At 41.7% G+C, this 19,914-nt stretch overlaps 1 protein-coding gene across 4 annotated transcripts in view; it reads left to right on the top strand.

Annotated features, from left to right (window-relative positions):
- Positions 1-19,914, top strand: part of LOC149266510 (uncharacterized) — a 624,762-nt gene that overhangs the window by 81,298 nt on the left and 523,550 nt on the right. The gene's annotated exons all lie outside the window — the stretch shown is intronic.

Genomic DNA, 19,914 nt, shown 5'->3' with positions numbered 1-19,914 from the left:
CTGCTTGGGGTTCAAGGGGTCAGAGCATGATGTGTAAGATATAGCAGTGTAATCCCTTTTTAAAGGTGGGGTGGTTTATTGCCCACAAGGGGTTGGGACAATCATGGGTTCCTATATGATGAAGAAGACTCATAGAACCTATAGTAACCAGGGTGATGGCATGATGATGGGGTAGAGCTCATGTATCGGCTTTTGACCATGTGGTAAATGTGTTTGTCCAAGCCATCTTTTGCATTTTGTGGTACATTTTCCTGTTGAATGTGGCCATATATGCTTTTATCTTTCCTTTTAGGTGCATCAATCTCTAGGCTTCATTCCAGGCCATGACCCAAGTTATGGGCAAGGGGAAGGAGCATGTCAACCCTATGTGGACCCAATGGGGGAATGCGGACCCAGGTGAGAGAAATGATGAATGGGGTAATAATAAATGGAAAGAGGGTAATATAAGCAGCTAAGGGAGCGGGCCCACACAACCAAAATCAGGGTTTCCCATGAAATACCATCCCTAGAGCCAAATTGTTAGTAAAAGAGATCCCACGGGACTAGAATCCAAGGTTAATACCTAAAAGGGGTCCAGGGGACAAGAACACAAACCTAGTCCATTTTTTCTGTTGAATCTCCCCCATTAATCCATGCCCAGAAGTGTCCATGATAAGCAAACTACAATACTCAATTTCCAAATGACAAGGCATACCTTTAGGTTTGTGACGTCCACCTTCAAACATATGATCATGGCAGATGGGCGAGGGAGCACATGGCTAGCTCAGGTGGCAGAGAAATGGCAGAATGGGCTAGCTGTTGGCTGCAAGGGGCTGCTGGTTACCGATTGAGGACCATCTTGGAGAGAATTTTTTCTCGTAGGGATATTACCCACAAAATGGTGGGTAACAGTACCAAGGCCTGACCACAGGTCAGTTGTAGGTTCTAGATGGATCTACAAGATCAAGTATGCTGCAGATGACAGTGTGGAAAAGTACAAGGCTAGGTTTGTGGCAAAGGGGTATTCACAGAAAGAAGGGATAAATTATGAGGTGTCCTTTGCCCGAGTTGCCAGATACACCTCTATTTGGTCAATTATATCCCTTGCAACTCATATTGGATGGCAGATTCACCAAATGGACACCAAGACAACATTCTTGAACATGGTGATAGAGGAAGAGGTGTACATAGAATAACCGGAGGGCTTCGAGACTCATGAGAGGCGCTCTCATGTGTGCAAACTGAAGAAATATCTATATAGACTCAAGCAGATTCCCAGGGCATGGTATGGTCGGATTGACAGGTACTTGTACCAGATGGGATTTGTCAAGAGTGACGCAAATACCAACCTTTACTATTTGACGGTAGAGGGCGAGCCACTCATCCTAGTTTTGTATGCGGATGATTTTTTTCTGATAGGATCATCAAGGCTCATAGAGGATTGCAAGAGGAACCTGGCAGTTGAGTTTGATTTGAAGGATTTGGGGTTGATGCACTATTTCCTAAGATTGGAAGTGTGGTAGAAGGATGGGGAGATCTTCCTTGGGCAAGGAAGATACACTACAAATATTCTGAAGAGGTTTAGAATGCAGGATTGTAGACCCATGTCTACACCCATGGGCACCAATTGGAAGAAGATAGATGCATCAGATGACAAGGATGTCGACCCCACCTTGTGCAGACAACTGATTGGGTGTCTCATGTATCTGGTCAAGACTAGGCTAGATATTTTCTTCACAGTCAATACTCTCAGTTAGTTCATGGTAGAGCCAAAGAGGGTACATTGGGCAGCAACGAGGCATATTCTGAGGTATGTGCGCATTACAGTCAAGTATGGGTTTAGATATACCCAAGGGGATGACGTAGACTATGTGGGTTCACAGATGTAGATTGGGCAAGCAGTTCAGTTGACGCAGGCAGAGCCTGCAATACCCAGGATCTCCATCACTCATGCATGTAAAAACATGCGCCTCAAACAATTCCCCAATTCAATTTCCATACACGGCAATTTTCAACAAATATGCAGAAGCTTGTAACCTCACATCAATTCAACATTCCCAATGTTTCAAAATTCAAGTCCCTCTCTTCAATGCGCCTAACTCAACAAATTGAGATTTAAGAAACCCCAAATTTTATGTGTCCATTATTTAACACATCTTAACCATCGATTCTGCTTTTCTACATATGAACCAGTTTAATAAAATACACAACCAATAAACATGCAACTACTCACTATTCACCGCCTCGCGCTCTCAACATCGAATCTGGTTCACCAACATTAATGTAGCGCTGCCTTCACTTTCCTGTATCGCACTATCAGACCATTTGATTTACTTTCTCTATGAGATCATACAGTCCTCTTTCTGGACTGATTAAACTTTCAACTCAGCATTAACGCAGTTAACACATCGATCGACTTTCAGCAATCTTCTGAATCAAATTCAACAAATTCAAGTTACCTCCAGCAATACCTTATATCCTGTGTTCTTCATTCAATCAACTCCATTCCCAGCGCTATCCAATCGATTCCCACCTGCAACTTATGAAACATATATAAACGCAGTCTTGGATTTCATAACGATGGCTATTTCTGCAATTTCAAATGTCAATTCACAAATTTAAACCACGCATTCCCTTTACCATTCAACGCTGCTCAGTCTTTCACCTTATTCAATGCTGTTAAACAATCTCTGCACATTCATACCAAACAGGATTTCATATATGAACAAATTACGGCAATAGAACTGGTTCAACATAAAACGACAGCCACCATGCCATTTATATTCAATTCCATCCAACAGCGTTTTCCATCAATCGAATTCTGTTTCATTTGTCAATTGACAGGACATAAGATTAGATACAGTTATAAACTTCTGCGTACGTTCTAGAAGATGCAAAATGCCGAGTTAGACTTTGTCATAACTGACATCACTCCAAGGAAATAGAGTTCCCCACGCTTCACCCAATTTAACATACCTTCAGTTCATCACCGCGGCATATAAAACATGAATCCAGCAACTCATTCATAAGTCGACATTAAAATCAATTCTTCGCAGAAATACCATTAAAATTCATGCACTCCATACAACGATTCATTCATATCTCTACTTTAAGTAATTGCGCTATGCAAATTGAATTCCATTCAATGTGTAGATCGATTTTAATTGAAATCGACCTTTCCTCCTCCTATGCTTTACACAGAAATTCAAGCATCTCATTCACATTCCATGCGCTGAGAACACAAACTCAACTACATTGACCAGTGCTGTAGATCGATTTCCAGCTGCTTCAAGTTATCGCTCCAATTTCACTGTAGTGTAAGAATTTACAAACACTATACACATGCATCCAATGTCAAATTCTAACTGAAGGTCGATCTCAATATTTGCTCCCCACTATCAACTATTCCAGCATCGATTATTCAGAACGATTTTCCATTACTCTCTAAAATTTGACTCATTTCATGGCATCAAACTCAAACAACGATTTCACCACCAGATTATATAAAATGTGCATTCTCAATTTAAACTCAGTTACAGAAAATATACACCACTCCAGAAATCGAACCACACAACTCTGAGAACACTTTTCACATTAATAATAAAAATACTTACAGACTTTGTCTTTGCCGGATATTCAACATTAACGGCCTTACAATTGCCCGGAGGCTTTCAAGCTTTGGCTGTCCAAGCTTCACTTTCTCCTCTCTATTCTATCCTATCTACCCTCCAATTTGCCTTTGAGGCTCATAAATTTATACAAATTGAATTGAACCAATTTAGGTTCAAATCCCTTTAATCACTCAACAAAGTCCTCAAATATCTCAACACCCCTACAATCTAGATTTTATCCCTAAATCTTGAAACTAAATCTAACTTAGGCTCCATCATTAATTCTTAATTATCTCAAGGCTAATTCCTCTCATGTTTTCAGTTGTTTGGAAACATTTACAAATCCTCTCAAAATCTCATAAATATTTACATAAAATTAATAATTTCTCAAAAACATGAGACCCCTTAGTTTTAATAAATACAAGGTATTTTTCCGAGTCTATGCTTGTGCATCATCAGTAGACAGGAATATTGCCTCCGGGTACTGCTTCAGAGTTGGATTAGGGATGGTTTTGTGGTGCAGTAGGAAGCAGAAGTCAGTAGCTCTGAGCTCTGCAGAAGCAGAATACATGGAAACAAGCACAACTACGTGCAAAGCTATATGGCTTCGAAAGTTGCTAGTAAGATTGTTCAGACAGAGAATGGAGGCGACTAAAGTCTACTGTGATAATCAAAGTTGCATCAAGCTCTCTAAGAATATAGTGTTTCATGATAGGTCGAAACACATAGATATTCGGTGTCATTCATCAGAGATTGTGTACCACGTGGGGCGGTCTAGCTATAGTATGTTCCCATAGAAGAGCAGGTTGCAAACATACTCAAAAAGCTCTAGGGAGAGCTAAGTTCGTCTATTTCAAAGAACAAATGCTTATGGTGGAGAACTCGTTCTAGTAGCAAGGACAAATTTTTAGTTCTAGATGTCGCAGTTGCAACGACAACAAATGAGAGGGAGTTGCAAAGTTGGCAACAGTATGGCAGTGTCAGTAGCAGCACAAATGCAGCATTAGAGTTGCGCAGTGGTTGGTGGGTAGTGGTAGGAAGTCACAGTAGCCAGACATCAACAATGTGACATGAGATGATACAAAGAAAGGGTGTTGTGGCAAGATGTGTAGCCCCGAAACACATTCCTCGCTAAGGAGTGTTAGTTTTTGTAGCATCAGATGTGTTCTAGCCACAAAATTTTGGTGGAGGCTAGAATACATGAGTTCTCCAAAACCTGGAAATTGTTTCTAGAAATTCCACCTAGAAGTGTCTCAATTAGATTATGAGCTGTTTTTTAAATATTTTCTAAGTCTAAACTTAGGGAATATGGTGAATTAATTAGTATTAATTGATATAAGACGAGAATAATCTAGAAACTCACTCAGATCGATCCAGAAATGATTTGATGTATCAATTAAGATTTAATCTTGGCCATTGGAGTCCCAACATGAAGATATAAGAAGGGATCGATATGGTGATGAAGAACATACCAGTGCAGATACTTAGTTGCCCAGGCAGTTTGATTTTCTCAGTGGTAGAGATTCAATAGAGAAGATAGAGTTAGAGGGTGAGTAGCAAGTGGTAGAGGAGGTAAGCGTCATTCTCGGAGGAAGTATTCCTGTCCTGGGAAGAGGTAGTGAGAGGAAGGTTGAAATTCCCAGAGGTTCTGCGCAAGCACTGTGCAGAGGGTGACGCAGAAGGTTCAACATGTGGTTAGGGAGGCAATTTCGGTTGAAAAAATTCGATGTGGGGTGAGAGAAAATTCTCACAATAATTTTGCTAGTATTTTCCTCAGATTAGATTGCCAGTAGAGCATTTAAATTATTGTACTCAGAATTGCTGCTGAAGAATAATAATAAAACCCTCATCTGCTGCACAGGTTTTCCCACATTGGGTTTTTCCGAGGACAATTGTCCAAAAATCACAATGTCAAAATTTTTATGTGTGTGCTAGAATTTCTCAGTTTTGAGTATTTTATTTTCCACAATATTTTTATGGTGAAAATTGCAGTTGTGATTTTTATTCATTGTTTGTTGTAGCAATTAAATTGCATAATTTAATTTTTAGTTAGGAGAAAATTTCCAGTTGCTGCAATAGATGAAATTTTCACATCAAGTACGTTGCAGATGTTGAAGAATCTAGGGTAAATGGAGTTTGTAAGATTCTTCTTCTCGTGATAACTATTTGTGAGGTTCTTTTAACTTTTCTTTACAGTACAATCTTTCTTTATTATTAGAGTGTGTCAGCTTAGTTCATCAAATAGTTACCAAAAACAAAAGAGACAAGAACACGCGATGTTGGCTTTCTGCCAGGGCCAAAACTTTTCACTCTTTGAAAGGAAAACCCACACGAAATTCTTCTTATAGAGATTTCAATTGACGAATACCAAGACCATGACCCTTGACCTATTAAGCCACTTTAATACCAAGATATCGATCCTCTTCTTTTTCGCTACTGAGATCATCACTTTTGCTGCACCATAGAGGCCATCACTACTGCACCACTAAGATCTTCATTACTGCTTCAACACCATTACTGCACCTTCACCGAGGTCTTCAACTAGATATCCATATTGAGATATGTATATATATGAATAAGAGCTGCACCTAGATCCACTTGAGATCATGACTGTTCCACCATAGCTGCACCTCCACCAAGATCATACCATTGTAACTAATGTCTCCATCAATATCTATGCGGAGATCATAACTGCATTTTGAATGTACATCAAAACTGAATGTGTCACTGTTGGATCATCGAGATCAATATCATCACAACTGAGACTGTGACTATGTTTTTCTCCCTGCATCAAGGTCTTTATTATCACACCTATGTTGAGATTGTAACTTACTGTGATTACCTACGAAGATGCAGAAGCATTCGAAATTTCAGACGTGTATATTCGAAGATCTTACACCTGTACCCATCCGAAAATCTAAGCTTCCTGTACTATCCGAAATTTTGAGCTTCCTGTACCATCCGAAATTATAGGTGATCCGAGTTTTCTGTACTTATGTTTTGTGCAGACCCTAGCTAGGTATAAATAGTAGTTTGTCCTCCATATTAAGCCGGCTTGAACCAGTGAAGAGATGTGCCATTTATGCAAGCCGACATGACTGTTTTTTTAATTCATTTGCAGGTCGGCGTGATGAAGAGGATTGTGCTTGTCATTTGGAGGGCTTCTTCCAAGTATAAGATGACTTGATAAATATTACAATGACTTTTATTCATTATGACAAATCCTAAAGACATCAAGAAGAAGGCTTTGACCTATGAATAACACTTCTTTCTCGTTAAGCCCATGATGCAAGGAATACAATAAATATATTTTGTTCTCTTTATTACATTTTACATCAGTGATAATTACATGTCATTATGAAGAACGAACCTAGTTACACTTTCTTCAACACTCCCTCTTAGCTAGGGAGGTATTCATAATGGTACTTGGTCATTCTCAATCTCAAGAATTTCTTATAAGAAGAATCGGATTGGTAACCCATCTGTATAGCATCATAGTAACCAACTTTGTTTCCACAACAAGGCCTTGAATGACATCTCTATCTCTCATCAGATCAGAGCACAATGTTGGTGAGACCAATGACTATAAACCAGTGTTGTTAAAATCGCGATTTAATGAAAAAATCGCGATTTTTTCAGCTTGCCGATAAAATCGCGATTTTTATACGAAAAAATCGCCTACTTTTTTTTGCCGATTTTTACTAAAAAAATCGCGCTTTTTTTCAAAAAATCACGATTTTTTCGAAAAAAGCGCGATTTTTAACGAAAAAATCGTGGGGCTCAGGACAGCATAGTTTTATAACTTTTTTGGGTTTTTCATGCAATGCTTTTTGAAAGAAACAAATAATTTTTGAGTGGGGTAGCTTAATGATCAAGTCTAGGCCCTAGTATGGATATGCTATTCATGGTAATGTTAAATTCTTAAAGTAAAAGTGACATTCTCCTTAATTTTCATTTTCATCCTTTTACTTAAATTTTTAACATTACCATGAAATGACTCAGGATGTTTGAGAGTGGTTCCAGCCTCATTGGATTTCATATGGAGAAAGTAGAATTTTAGATTTCATTTAAAATCCAGCAAACTTATCAGTTTTTCAGGATTTCAGGATTGGGAGATTGTAATGTTTCCAGGTGACACCACCTGCCCGGGCTACCCCTGCCACCAGTAGAGGACGTGGTCTACCTCCTATAGCTCCTACTTCTAGTTCTTCAACGTCTAGATCACATCAGACTCCACTGCCATTTCCACCTGCACGGGCACCAGCATCTACATCTAGAGGGAAAGGGAAAGTTGTGGCATTTTCTCGCAAGAGGGGCAGAGGAAATCAATAGGATTAGACTTTCATTTTATTGTATATGACATTATGACATGATGAGATACATTATCATATTTTTTGTTGATATTTTGAGGCTGAGTTGGGACTTACTATTCAGGACATGATTCAATGTTATGTGTGATTTTAGCGCTAGAAATGATATTAAACATCTTATATATTAGTTTTTTTTATCATATTTATGTGTCAATGTATTTATTTTATGTTGTAGATGGTTTAGATATTAAAAAAATTGAAAAAAATGAAAAAAAATGAATATTTTTGTACCAAACGATTTTTTCCCGCTTTTTTCCGATTTTTTCCCGATTTTTCCGATTTTTTCCGATTCGTTCCCCGCGCCGATTTAATCCCGATCGCGCTTTTAACAACATTGCTATAAACACCTTTATCATTGTCTATCAAGGTACATACCCACCCGGGTGTTCACTGAGTATGACCTTCTAGGACTATTCTTATCTTGGGTTTCGAGCCCTCAAAGAATATTGGTCCTCTTGCCTACTCTTGTCTTGGATGCCTTACACATCCTCAAAGAGCATTGGATGCCAGATAATTACCCAATCCTCCATTATTTCTTCCAAAGTGAAGACAAGAATGTTGTGTCTATCTCTCCCTCTCAACTAGGGAGGATATCATGTGTCTTCATTTCTCTTCATGGCTTTCACCTAGACTTACGGCCGTTAGTCCTGGTCTAGTGCATGACATCTGAAATAGAAAAACACAACTGTCACTCCTTTTTAATCAGGGGTGATCCAATCCAAGCTCCCTCTTGCTCAGGGACCTGTCAGAGCTCCCTCTTAGCTAGGGACTCTTCTATAGATCAACAACTTCTTTCTTCGTGGGTCCTTCAGTTGCTTGATCAACTTCTCTCCTTGATGTCATGAAATTTAGTTGAGCTTCTTCCTTGTAGGGCAACAACCATCAATCACTTTCCTCCTAAGTTCATCATGTCATTCCTTTCTTCATGGAAAGTGGCCTTCTTCATACCGGGAACCTTCGTTATATGACTACTTCTTTCTCATCATGCTTCTATCATCCTCCACATCAATGCTAGTTGTACTTGTATTTACAACTCTTGTTTAAGTAGTCCTGAATTATCCAGATATTATTCAATAAATCAAAACATCATATTAAATTAAATCATACCTTACGAGATGGCTTTTCATCATGACATCTTCTTGTAGGTATCAATATTCTATCTTCATATCTTTCCGGGAGATTTACCAATCAAATCTTGTTGGTCTTTTGGATGTTGATTGCCTTCATTATGGTTGCATATCTCACGATCTCTTCCTTCCTCACACATTCCATTCCCAGTGGCTTTCAATTAGAGTTTCTTCATTGTAGTCAATCACCTCATACTTATATGAGGACATACTATGTTGATTTCATCTAGTGTGAGTTATGTTGATTTGGGGTAGCATCGGATGTGCTCTAGCCACGAAATCTGGTGGAGAGGTTAGGGCACATTAGATCTCCAATACCTAGAAAGGGTTTGGGTAGATTCTAAACAGTTTGGGAGATATTAAAATAATTAATATTTTTAATGGAGTCTTTAAGTCTAAACTTAGGAAAATTAAAATATTAATGTGAATTAATATAAAACTGTGTTAGAATGGTCCAAAAGACATGGATCAAGCCAGATCTAATCTTAGCTGTCGATTAGGGACTTAATTTCGGTCGTTGATTTGTCAACAAGAAAAGTATAAGAGGAGGCTTGAGGGTCATTTGGAGAATACACTAGAGTGATCAGTCATCCTATTCTCTAGAGCGGGGTTTGCTAAGAGAGATAGAATCAATGATCAGTTGCAACGAGGGGCAGTGAGTATGAGGTAGAGAGGCAACGATAGTACTGAGAGATTAGTGCAGAAGCAGAGAGAGGCAAACGTAGAGCTAGAGGAAGCCATGCAGAGGCAGCAGAGACTGTGCAGAGCCAGAAAGGGCTTGCGTCATCCACGCAGAGGCTGCAGGATTGATGCAGATAGCCAGAGAGGTTGCGCAGAGCCTTAGTCGGTTGACGCAGAGGGTTTCAGGTTGACGCAAAGGCTAGCAGGGCTGACGCTGGGCTTCAAATTGTGCTGGAGAGGGATTTCGTGGAGCAGGCTTTCTGAATACCTGTTTCCGAAGAGAGGTATTGCTGCCAGATTTTTTATCTCTGTTGGGTTAGCCAGTTTGGCACCCAGTGTACTCAGAAAAGAGTTGCTTAATAATAAAACCCTCAGATAGCTGCACCGGTTTTCCTGCATTGGGTTTTTCCGGGGACATTAGTCCAAAAATAACAGTGTCATTTGTGTGCTTGTTTATTTTTCCTTCAGTTGATGATTTGCAATGTGTTGAGCATGCACTTGTATTTATTTTAAGTATTTACATGGTAAATAACTTGTTAATTAACAGAACAAGTAGGTAGGAATAAATCAATAAAGTGCATGGAGGGTTTCTAACTATTAGACTTAGAAACTTCAACATGGTATCAGAGTGTGGTTGCATATCACAGGAGAATTGAGGACATCAACAGAAAATAACTGTCCCGAGTGACAAAAGCTGTTCCTAGCAGCAAAGAAGCAAGGAAGGGGTGACGCAGTCCCTGCATCATCAAGTTTGAGCCAAGAAGAGGGTGCGCAGAGGCTGAAGGAGGCAAGGATAGGCTCACGTAGAGGCCAGGAGGGTTGACGCAGTTGGCTGAGAGAGCTAGTTTGCCGGTGCCGGGATTGCGCAGAGCCTAGGAGCTCTCACCTTCAGGTTGCTGGGGTTTAGGAGGCTGTGGGTAAGTTGTAGAGTGGAGTTGGTGGGGTACTGTAGTCAGAACAATACCTAATAGGGAAAGGCCAAGGAGGAGGGAGTTGCTACTGAGGGTTTCTAGCCGAGAAATCCGGATCAATGGTGCAGTTGCACAGACGATCAGAGTAGGGGGCTTCTCGACATTGACAGAAGGGTTTCAAGGTGCGAAATCAAGGCTCAGAGGGACTCACATTGAGAACTTCTAGGAGGGAAGTAGAAGAGTAGCATGGCACTACACGGAGTAAGAGACTAGGACAGATTGGACGGAGCCTCAAACTTCACAGTTTGAAAGGCCAAAATCTTATTTGTACTTGACAGAAATCGTGTCAAGCACTTCGCCTTGAGGATGATAGTGATCCCAGTTGACCCAACTGATAATGACAAGTACGAGGAGGCAATGGCGAGGGCCAATAGTAGCATCTTTGACGAGGTCAAGGACCATGTAGTACCACACATTGCCGAGAAGGAAATGACAAATGAGATGTGGGAGGCCCTAAAGAAATTGTACTAGCATACTTCTGTGCAGAGAAGGATGTTACTAGAAAATCAGTTGCGGTCATACCAAATGAAGAAGGGAGAACCGATTGACACCTTCCTCGGTCGATTGAATGAGATTCGGGATCAACTGACTTCCATAGGGGCCACGCCAGATTAGGAATTGATGGTGAGAACAGCCCTAGACGCAGTCTGAGAAGACTGGGAGGTATTTGTCCAGTGTATACTGGGCAGAGCGACCCTTCCATAGTGGGAGGAAATGTGGGCGGCTCTTCGCCAAGAAGAGATCAGAAGGCTAAGCAAGACGGGAAGCAGTGACAAGGGGATCAGAATCAAGAAGGAGGAGGAACATGTTGCCCTAGCATCTGAGGGAAAGCAGGAGAAACGAAAGAAGAAGGACCTCTCCAAGGTCAAATGCTTCCACTATGGGGAGTTGAGTCATTATGCGATCCAGTGTCCAAGGAAGAAGAGTAAGGGAGAGACCTCCGAGACCAAGGAAACGCCAGCAAGGGCAGAGAAGGAAGTGGAGACAGACGATGACTGTGCCATGAGAGATAGAATCAATGATCAGTTGCAGCAAGGGGCAGTGAGTACGAGGTAGAGAGGCAGGGACAGTATTAAGAGACCAGCGCAGAAGCAGAGAGAGGTAGATGTAGAGCTAGAGGGAGCCTCGCAGAGGTAGCGGAGACTGTGCAGAGCCAGAAAGGGTCTGTGTCATCCACGCAGACGCTGCAGGAGTGATGCAGAGAGCCAGAGAGGCTGCCCAGAGCCTCAGTAGGCTGACACAGAGGCTAGCAGGGCTGACGCTGGGCTTCAGATTGTGCTAGAGAGGGATTTCGTGGAGTAGGCTTTCCGAATACTTGTTTTCGAAGAGAAGTATTGCTGCTAGATTTTTTTATCTCTGTCGGGTTAGCCAGTTTGGCGCCCAGTGTACTCAGAAAAGAGTTGCTTAATAATAAAACCCTTAGATAGCTGCACCGGTTTTCCCGCATTGTGTTTTTCCGAGGACATTAGTCCAAAAATAACGGTGTCATTTGTGTGCTTGTTTCTGTTTCCTTCAGTTGATGATCTGCAATGTGTTGAGCATGCACTTGTATTTATTTTCAGTATTTACATGGTAAATAACTTGTTAATTAGCAGAACAAGTAGGTAGGAATAAATCAGTAAAGTGCATGGAGGGTTTTTAACTATTAGACTTAGAAACTTCAGCAACTTATGCCTTCGTGCATCCTTTCAGAGGAGGAGATCCTTTTTCTCTTGATCATGCTTCTTAAGATAGAATCAATGATCGATGTTACTTGCAACCATATGACACGACATTATAATATTAAACACAAGTATACATACCTTATTTACCTTCAGGTCATCAAGGCTTCTTCCAGCAACTTCCTTGATTGAAAAGTTCTTCAATCCCTTGATTCGCTTCATGTCATCACATCATCATCTCATGGATTTCATAAGTTGGAGGTCTTGTTCAAACACTTGCTTCCTCTCTAGATTAGAGAACCCTACGATGAGGTTTCCATTAGAGAATTTTGAGGATCTTGTATATCCCCAATTGGCAAATGTTTTCTTTTTGATGTATGATGTGCCTTGTCCTAGATGACTTCTTCCTTTCCTTCAATGTCTACTGAGGTTTCCAAGAGCTATATCCTACATGTTTTTCTGCCATGGATTTTGTCTTTCATGATTCCCATGGTGATGTCACAAGCTCTTGTTTTTAATGCTTCCATGATGCCATGATGCATCTCACTATCATCGTCATATCTTATAGCACAAGATTTAGGAGCTTATGATAGGACCCTTTTTGTGAAGGATACTATCTTACTCAAAGGACATATTTGTTATTCGCTCTTTCCTTGGCCCTTGTCTTTAGCTTCCTCCATCTTTCACTGATATGAGCTTCCAAAATCTTTCTATAGCATTGAGTCTTAGCTATACTTATTTTGTCTTGCTTTGCTTGAGGACCAAGCTTTTGTGTAGGTCTAAGTGATGTGACCTTCTTTACTATAATTTTAGAGAATATATCTTCTAGAATTTCATATATCTCTCTTTATGTCTCCTCTTTTAGCATGTGAGGACCTTTGAGTGATTTCATATGATTCCTATGAGTCTCTTGATACATTCAAGTACTGTTTGACCTTCAGAGACCTTTCCATAGACATCAATGATTTCTCTTTTCTATGAGGATTATGACAATCCTCCTTATTTTATGCAAGGACATTTTTCACGAGGACTATGGCTATCCTCCAATATTTCTATTTCCTTGTAGAACAAAGTTATTCAACCAAAAACATGAAAGATACTTACTTGGCATGTGAAGAGGTGATCTTCACCTTGATGCTTCTTTTGCTTGAGCTTCCCATTATGAACCACTTGTATCCTTTTACCAAAAACTTCTTTGGAGACCTTCTAGCGTCATGACATTTGTGATCTTGACATCGCTGAGACTGCTTTATGATGTTGGGATCATCTTGACTCCCAATTCATCTTTAAGGTATTTGAGCACATTGTTGACATGCTAGTGATATTGCTATCCCACAAGTTGACTTTATCACACTCAGTGTTCCTTGGAGTGCATCAACAAACTGTTGATTTTGGGTAGTACCAGATGTGCTCTAGCCATGAAAATTGGTGGAGAGGCTAAGGCACATAGGATCTCTAAGACCCAAAATCGTTTGGAGAAATTCCACCCGAATAGAGATATTAAAATAATTAATATTTTTAATGGAGTTCCTAAGTCTAAATTAAGGAAAATTAAAATATTAATATGTATTAATATAAAATGGGTGAGAAAGTTCTAGGAGACGAGGATCAAGCCAATTTTAATCTTAGTCGTTGATTAGGGACTTAATCTCGGTTGTTGATTCGTCAACAGGAAAAGTATAAGAGGAGGCTTGAGGGTCAGTTGGAGATACACCAAGTTGATCAGTCACTTTGATTTTTGGAGCGGGGTTTGCTGAGAGAAACGAGCTAGTGATCTTTTGCAGTGAGGAGCAGTTCGACATGAGGCTGAGAATACATAGCAGAGAGGCAGAGATAGCACTAGAGAGACAGCGCAAAGCCTGGAGAGGCTAACGCAGAGACAGTTGGGTGCTACGCAGAGGCAGTTGGGTGCTATGCAAAGGCAGCTGGGAGCCACACAGAAGCTGTAGAGACCAGCATCGGTGATGCAGACGGTCTGAGGGTTGACGCAGAGGCTAGCAGAGTTGACGCAGGGCCAAGAGGCAGTGCTGAGAAAATTTTCGTGGGGCAGACTGGGTGCTGGTGATCTGAGAAGGGTGACGCAGTCCCTGCAGAGTGACACATAGCAACAGAGAAGCTTGGAGCAGCTTTTGCTGTCCAGCTAACGAGCTGCAATTGTTGCTGTGGGATCGTTCATTAGGTGATTGATTAGCCATAATATTTGTCTCCAAGGAGAGTTACAATTGACGAGGGCATTCTTTGTTGGGTGAGCCATTTCTGGCACCCCAGATGTATTCAAAAACTGCATCATAATACAACCCTCATATCTGCTGCACCGGTTTTCCCGCATTGGGTTTTTCCAGGGACGATTGTCCAAAAATAACGATGTCCCTTGTGTGTTTGTCTCAGTTATTTCAGTTGCTGATCTGTATATAGGTTAAGGCTACATTTGTGTTTATTTCAATATTTATACTTATAAATAACTTGTTAGTGTAATGAACAAGTAGGAGAAATTAAACCAGATAATGCAGTAGGGGTTTCTAACGTGTCAGACTTAGAAATTTCAACATGGTATCGGAGCGTTGCAGATCACGGGAGAACTGAAGGCACCAACAATAATCTGGAGAATTTGCAACAGTAGCCGCTGTCCTGAGAGACAACGTTGTTCCAGAGCAGTAGTAGAGAAGAAGTGATGTAGAGGGCTTGCGTCACCATTTCGATCCAGAAGGAGGTTCAGCGCAGAGGCAGAGAGGGGCAGATCAGACCTACGTAGTGCCCGGTCATCTTTCTCAGCCAGGAAGTATTGACGTTGTGGCCTGGAGGAGCAGATTCTGTCGTTGCCGGGATTGCGCAGAGCTTTAAAGGCTCAATTTCTTCAGTTGCTGGGGCTTGGGGAGCTGTGGGAAGATTGCGATTGAGAAGTTAGTGGGGTGCTATTTCTGTCAGTGCAGAACAATACCTAAGGGGACAGAACCAAGGTAGAGGGAGTCGCTACCTTGATGGATTTCTAGCCAAGAAATCTAGATCCGAGTTGCAGTTGCAAGAAAGATTGGAGAGGAGCGTTTGACATTTGGCAAGAGGATTTATAGCAGGGAAATCATGACTTAGAGGGAGATTTCCAGGAGGGAAGTTGGAGTCCAGAAGAGGAGCTGAAATGGCAGTGAACGGACTGAGGGATCAGGACAGGTTGGACGGGGCTTCCAACTTTGTCATCTGGAAGGCCAGGATCCTGGTAGTCTTGGATTGACATTGCATCAAGGACTTTGGCTTGAGAGTTGTGGCTATCCCAGTAGACCCAGCTAAGAATGAGAAGTATGAGGATGCAATGGCGAGGGTGAAGTGCATGATCCTTGACGGGGTCAAAGATCATGTCGTACCACAGATTGCTAAAAGAACACAACAAAGGAAGTGTGGGATACTTTGACGACCTTATATCAGGGCACTTCCGTGTTGAAATTTCTAAGTCTAACCCGTTAGAAATTTTCCTGCACTATCTTGTTTATTTCACCTACTTGTTTAATTACTGAGCAAGTTATTTAACCATATAAGTACTGAAATAAACACAATGCAGTCTCAACAATCTACAGATCATGAATTGAAAGAAGTAGACAAACACACAAGGGACACCGTTATTTTTGGATAATCATCCTCGGAAAAACCCAACTTGGGAAAACTGGTGCAGTAGTTCTGAGGGTTTTATTATTAAGCAACTTTCTGAGTACAACTGGGTGCCAAACTGGATCACCCTACAAAGATCTCTATCTAGTAGTAATACCTCTCTTTGGAAGCAAATATTATGAAAGTCTGCTCCACGAAACTCTTTCCAACACCTCTCTGAGGCTCAGTTTCAACCCTCTTGGCCTCTGCGTTAGCTTGAAACCCTATGCGTCAGCCCTCTGAGGCTTTGTGCAGCCTCTCTGGCCCTTTGCGTCACTTCTGCAGCCTCTGTGTCACTCACGTAGGCCCTCTGGCCCTTTGCACAATCACTATTGGCCTTTGGGTGGCTCCTTCTAGTTTTGCGACTGCCTCTCTACCTCTGCGCTGGTCTTTCGGCACTATCTCTGCCTCTCTGCTATGCACTCACTGCCCCTCGCTGCAACTCTGATCACTGGTTCGATTTCTCTTAGCAACCCTCGCTCTAGAAAATCGAACTGACTGATCACTCTAGTGTATCTCCAAATGACCCTCTAGCCTCCTCTTATACTTTTTCTGTCTAGTCTTCAACGGTCGAGATTAAATCTCTAATCAACGTTTAAGATTGGATTTGGCTTGATCCATGTCATTTAGAACTTTCTAACTCAGTTTTATATTAATACACATTAATATTGTTATTTTCCTTAGTTTAGACTTAGGAACCCATTAAAAATATTAATTATTTTAATATCTCCTTCATCGGGTAGAATTTCCCCAAACCATTTATGGGTCTTGGAGATATCATGTGCTTTAGCCTCTCCACCAATTTTCATGCCTAGAGCACATCCAATTCTACCCCAAATCAACACTCCCTGTTAGCGAGGAATGTGCTCTAGTAATACTCCATCACTGAGCATCACCCTGATCATCCGACACCCATACTTGTGCTGATACCTGACCTTCCTGTCCAACATCCTCTGCATTGCTGCATCCTGTATTGCTGCCCATGGCTCTACCACTGCCACTGCTACATTTGTACGACAACTCCCTCTGCATCTATGCTCCTGCTGGTCCTTCCTCCCAACACTGCATCTGCACTGCAACCCTCTCTCATCATGCTACCCATAGTACTACCACTACTAACTGCTGCGCTGCAACTCAGTTACCGAGTAGTAAGTAACTGATCTACCCAAATATTGACATCCTTGTTAGCCTGGAAACCTCCTGATGCTGAAGCTACCTTTGCTGCTATCCAGTGCTCCATCTACTGCCTTTGCGCTGCTGCAACCACCTCTCTGCCTCTCGCACTAATGCAGCCTCCTCTGTGCCTCTTTGCATTCCTGCAACAACCTATGTGCCTCTCGCACTGCTGCAACCCTCTCTGCATTGCTAGGTACTACTGCACTCTCTGCCACTTCATCCGCATCTGCTTCTACCGACATTCGCCATCTTGCTACTGTCACTTCGAGGCTACTGTAGCCGGACATGATCCAAGAGTTTGGGTACCTCAAGGTGTAAAGACTGTACAGCCATTGTAAAAGCAGTAAAGGGTTTCTTAAAAAGAAACGTCATGAGCTTGTGATAAAATTTCCTAAAATTTTACAAATTTAACTGACAGAATTGATGAGAGTACCTACTTGTATTCCTGCGGTTGATGATGCCTTAAGCTGCTCCTGCTTCGGTTACCAAAAGACAGAAACCACCTAGCCAAACTGAGCAGAACCTCGCTACTCAGTCCAGTAAGCTTCTCAGTTGAAGCAGAATATTCCCTCGTGCCCAGAAACCTCAGAACAAACAAGGCTCAATTGTTCTTGATGATAAACTTTGTGTACAAATTTTCCTCCTGTTTCTCCCCCCTTGCCTCCAACCGTCCTTTCCTTCTTATAAGTCTCCATTTATCGACTTCCTCCATCTCCGTGTCCAAATTATGACACGTGTTGATTTTTATAAACAAAATCTGATTTGATTTTATTTGAATATCTTAATTTGAAATAAAGTTTATTTATTTATTTTAATGATTTAATTTTAATTTATAATTTATAATTTATTTAATTTTATTTAATTTCATAAATTTTAATTTACTATATGTGGGTCATTACACAAGGATCCTGCCCCACATCTCCTGTAGTCCTCTTGACTACAGTTCGATGTCACCCCACCTCTTCTCTAGAGGTACATGATCACTCATGGCACAATCGTTATCATCCTCTACCTCCTTTTCCGCCTTCGCTGGCGTTGCCTTGGAGTCAGACGCCTCTCCTTTATTCTTCTTCCTAGGACACTGGGTTGCATAATGGCCAAGCTCCCCAGAGTTGAAGCACTTTATCTTGGAGAGGTCCTTTTTCTTCCTCTTCCCTTGCTGCCCCACAGATGCCAGAGCTGCATCCTCTTCCTCCTCTTTCTTGACTCGGGCTCCTTTGCCACTACTTCCCGCCTTGGTCAACCGTTTGATCTCTTCTTGGCGAAGAGCTGCCCACAGTTCTTCCCAATCTGGAAGATTCACTCTGCCCAAAATGCTTTGGACAAATGTCTCCCACTCCTCGGAGACTGCGTTCAGGGCGATCCTCACCATGAACTCTTGATTCGTCGTGGCCCGTATGGAAGTCATTCAGTCCTGAATATCCTGCAACATGTTGAGGAAGTGATCGATCTGCTCCCCCTTTTGCATTTGATACGACCGCAACTGATTCTTCAGTAGCATCTTCCTCTACACGGAAGTGCCCTAATACAATGTTGTCAAGGTGTCCCACATCTCCTTTGTTGTTTTCTTCTCGGCAATATGCTGAGCTACATGATTCCTGACCCCATCAAGGATTATGCACTTTGCCTTGGCCATTGCATCCTCATACTTTTTGTTATCAGCTGGGTCGATTGGGATAGCCACGGTTCTCAAGGCGAAGGCCTTGATGCGATGTCTATCTAGAACAGACAAAATCTTGGCCTTCCAGATGACAAAGTTGGACGCCCCGTCCAACCTGTCTTGATGCCTCAGTCTGTTCATGGCCATCTCTGCTCTTCTTTTCGACTCCTTTGAGTCTCTACTTCCCTCGTGGAAGTTCTCTCTTCGACTCCCTCTGAGTCTCTACTTCCTCCTAGAAGTTCAATGCTGGACTCCCTCTGAGTCTCGATTTCCCTCCTGGAAATCTTCTCTTAGACTCCCTCTGAGTCTCGATTTCCCTCCTGGAAATCTTCTCTTAGACTCCCTTTGAGTCTCGATTTCCCTCCTGGAAATCCTTCTGCCAACAGTTAAATCGCACCTCTTTGATCTCCTTTGCTCCTGCAACACTCATCTGGATTTCTTGGCTCTACTTAAGTAGTGACTCCCTTCTACCTTGGTTCTGTCTCGTTAGGTACTATTCTGCCTGAACAACAACAACACCCCACCAGCTTCACACTCCACAATCTGCCCACAGGTTCCTATGCCCCAGCAACTGAAGAACTGAGCCTCTAGGCTCTGCGTAATCTCGGCAGTGGCTGAATCGCTACACTAGCCAACTACGTCACTCCTGCTTGGCCGAGCAGGATGACGTGGCTCTTTGTGAGCCTCTTTTGCCTCCCTCTACTTCTACACTGGCCCCTTTCTCTAGCTCGAACTGATGACGCAGGCCCTTTGCGTCACCCCTTCTTTGTTTCTTTAAGCTTAGGAACAACTTCTGTCACTCGGGACATCTGTTTCTGCTGCAAATTCTCTGATTCAGCTGGTGCCTTCAACTCTCATGTGATTTGAAACCCTCAGATACCATGTTGAAATTTCTAAGTCTAACTCGTTAGAAATTTTCCTGCACTATCTAGTTTATTTCACCTACTTTTTTAATTACTGAACAAGTTATATAACCATACAAATAATGAAATAAATACAATGCAGTCTCAACCATCTACAGATCATCAACTGAAAGAAATAG

The sequence above is a fragment of the Pinus tabuliformis genome, chromosome 6 (genome assembly GCF_031772625.1).
Source record: "Pinus tabuliformis cultivar Carrire ecotype Pingquan chromosome 6, CPIR1, whole genome shotgun sequence".
Classification (NCBI taxonomy): domain Eukaryota; kingdom Viridiplantae; phylum Streptophyta; class Pinopsida; order Pinales; family Pinaceae; genus Pinus; species Pinus tabuliformis.
Note: the sequence above shows the minus strand (reverse complement) of the source record. Positions and strands in the feature narration are given on the sequence as shown.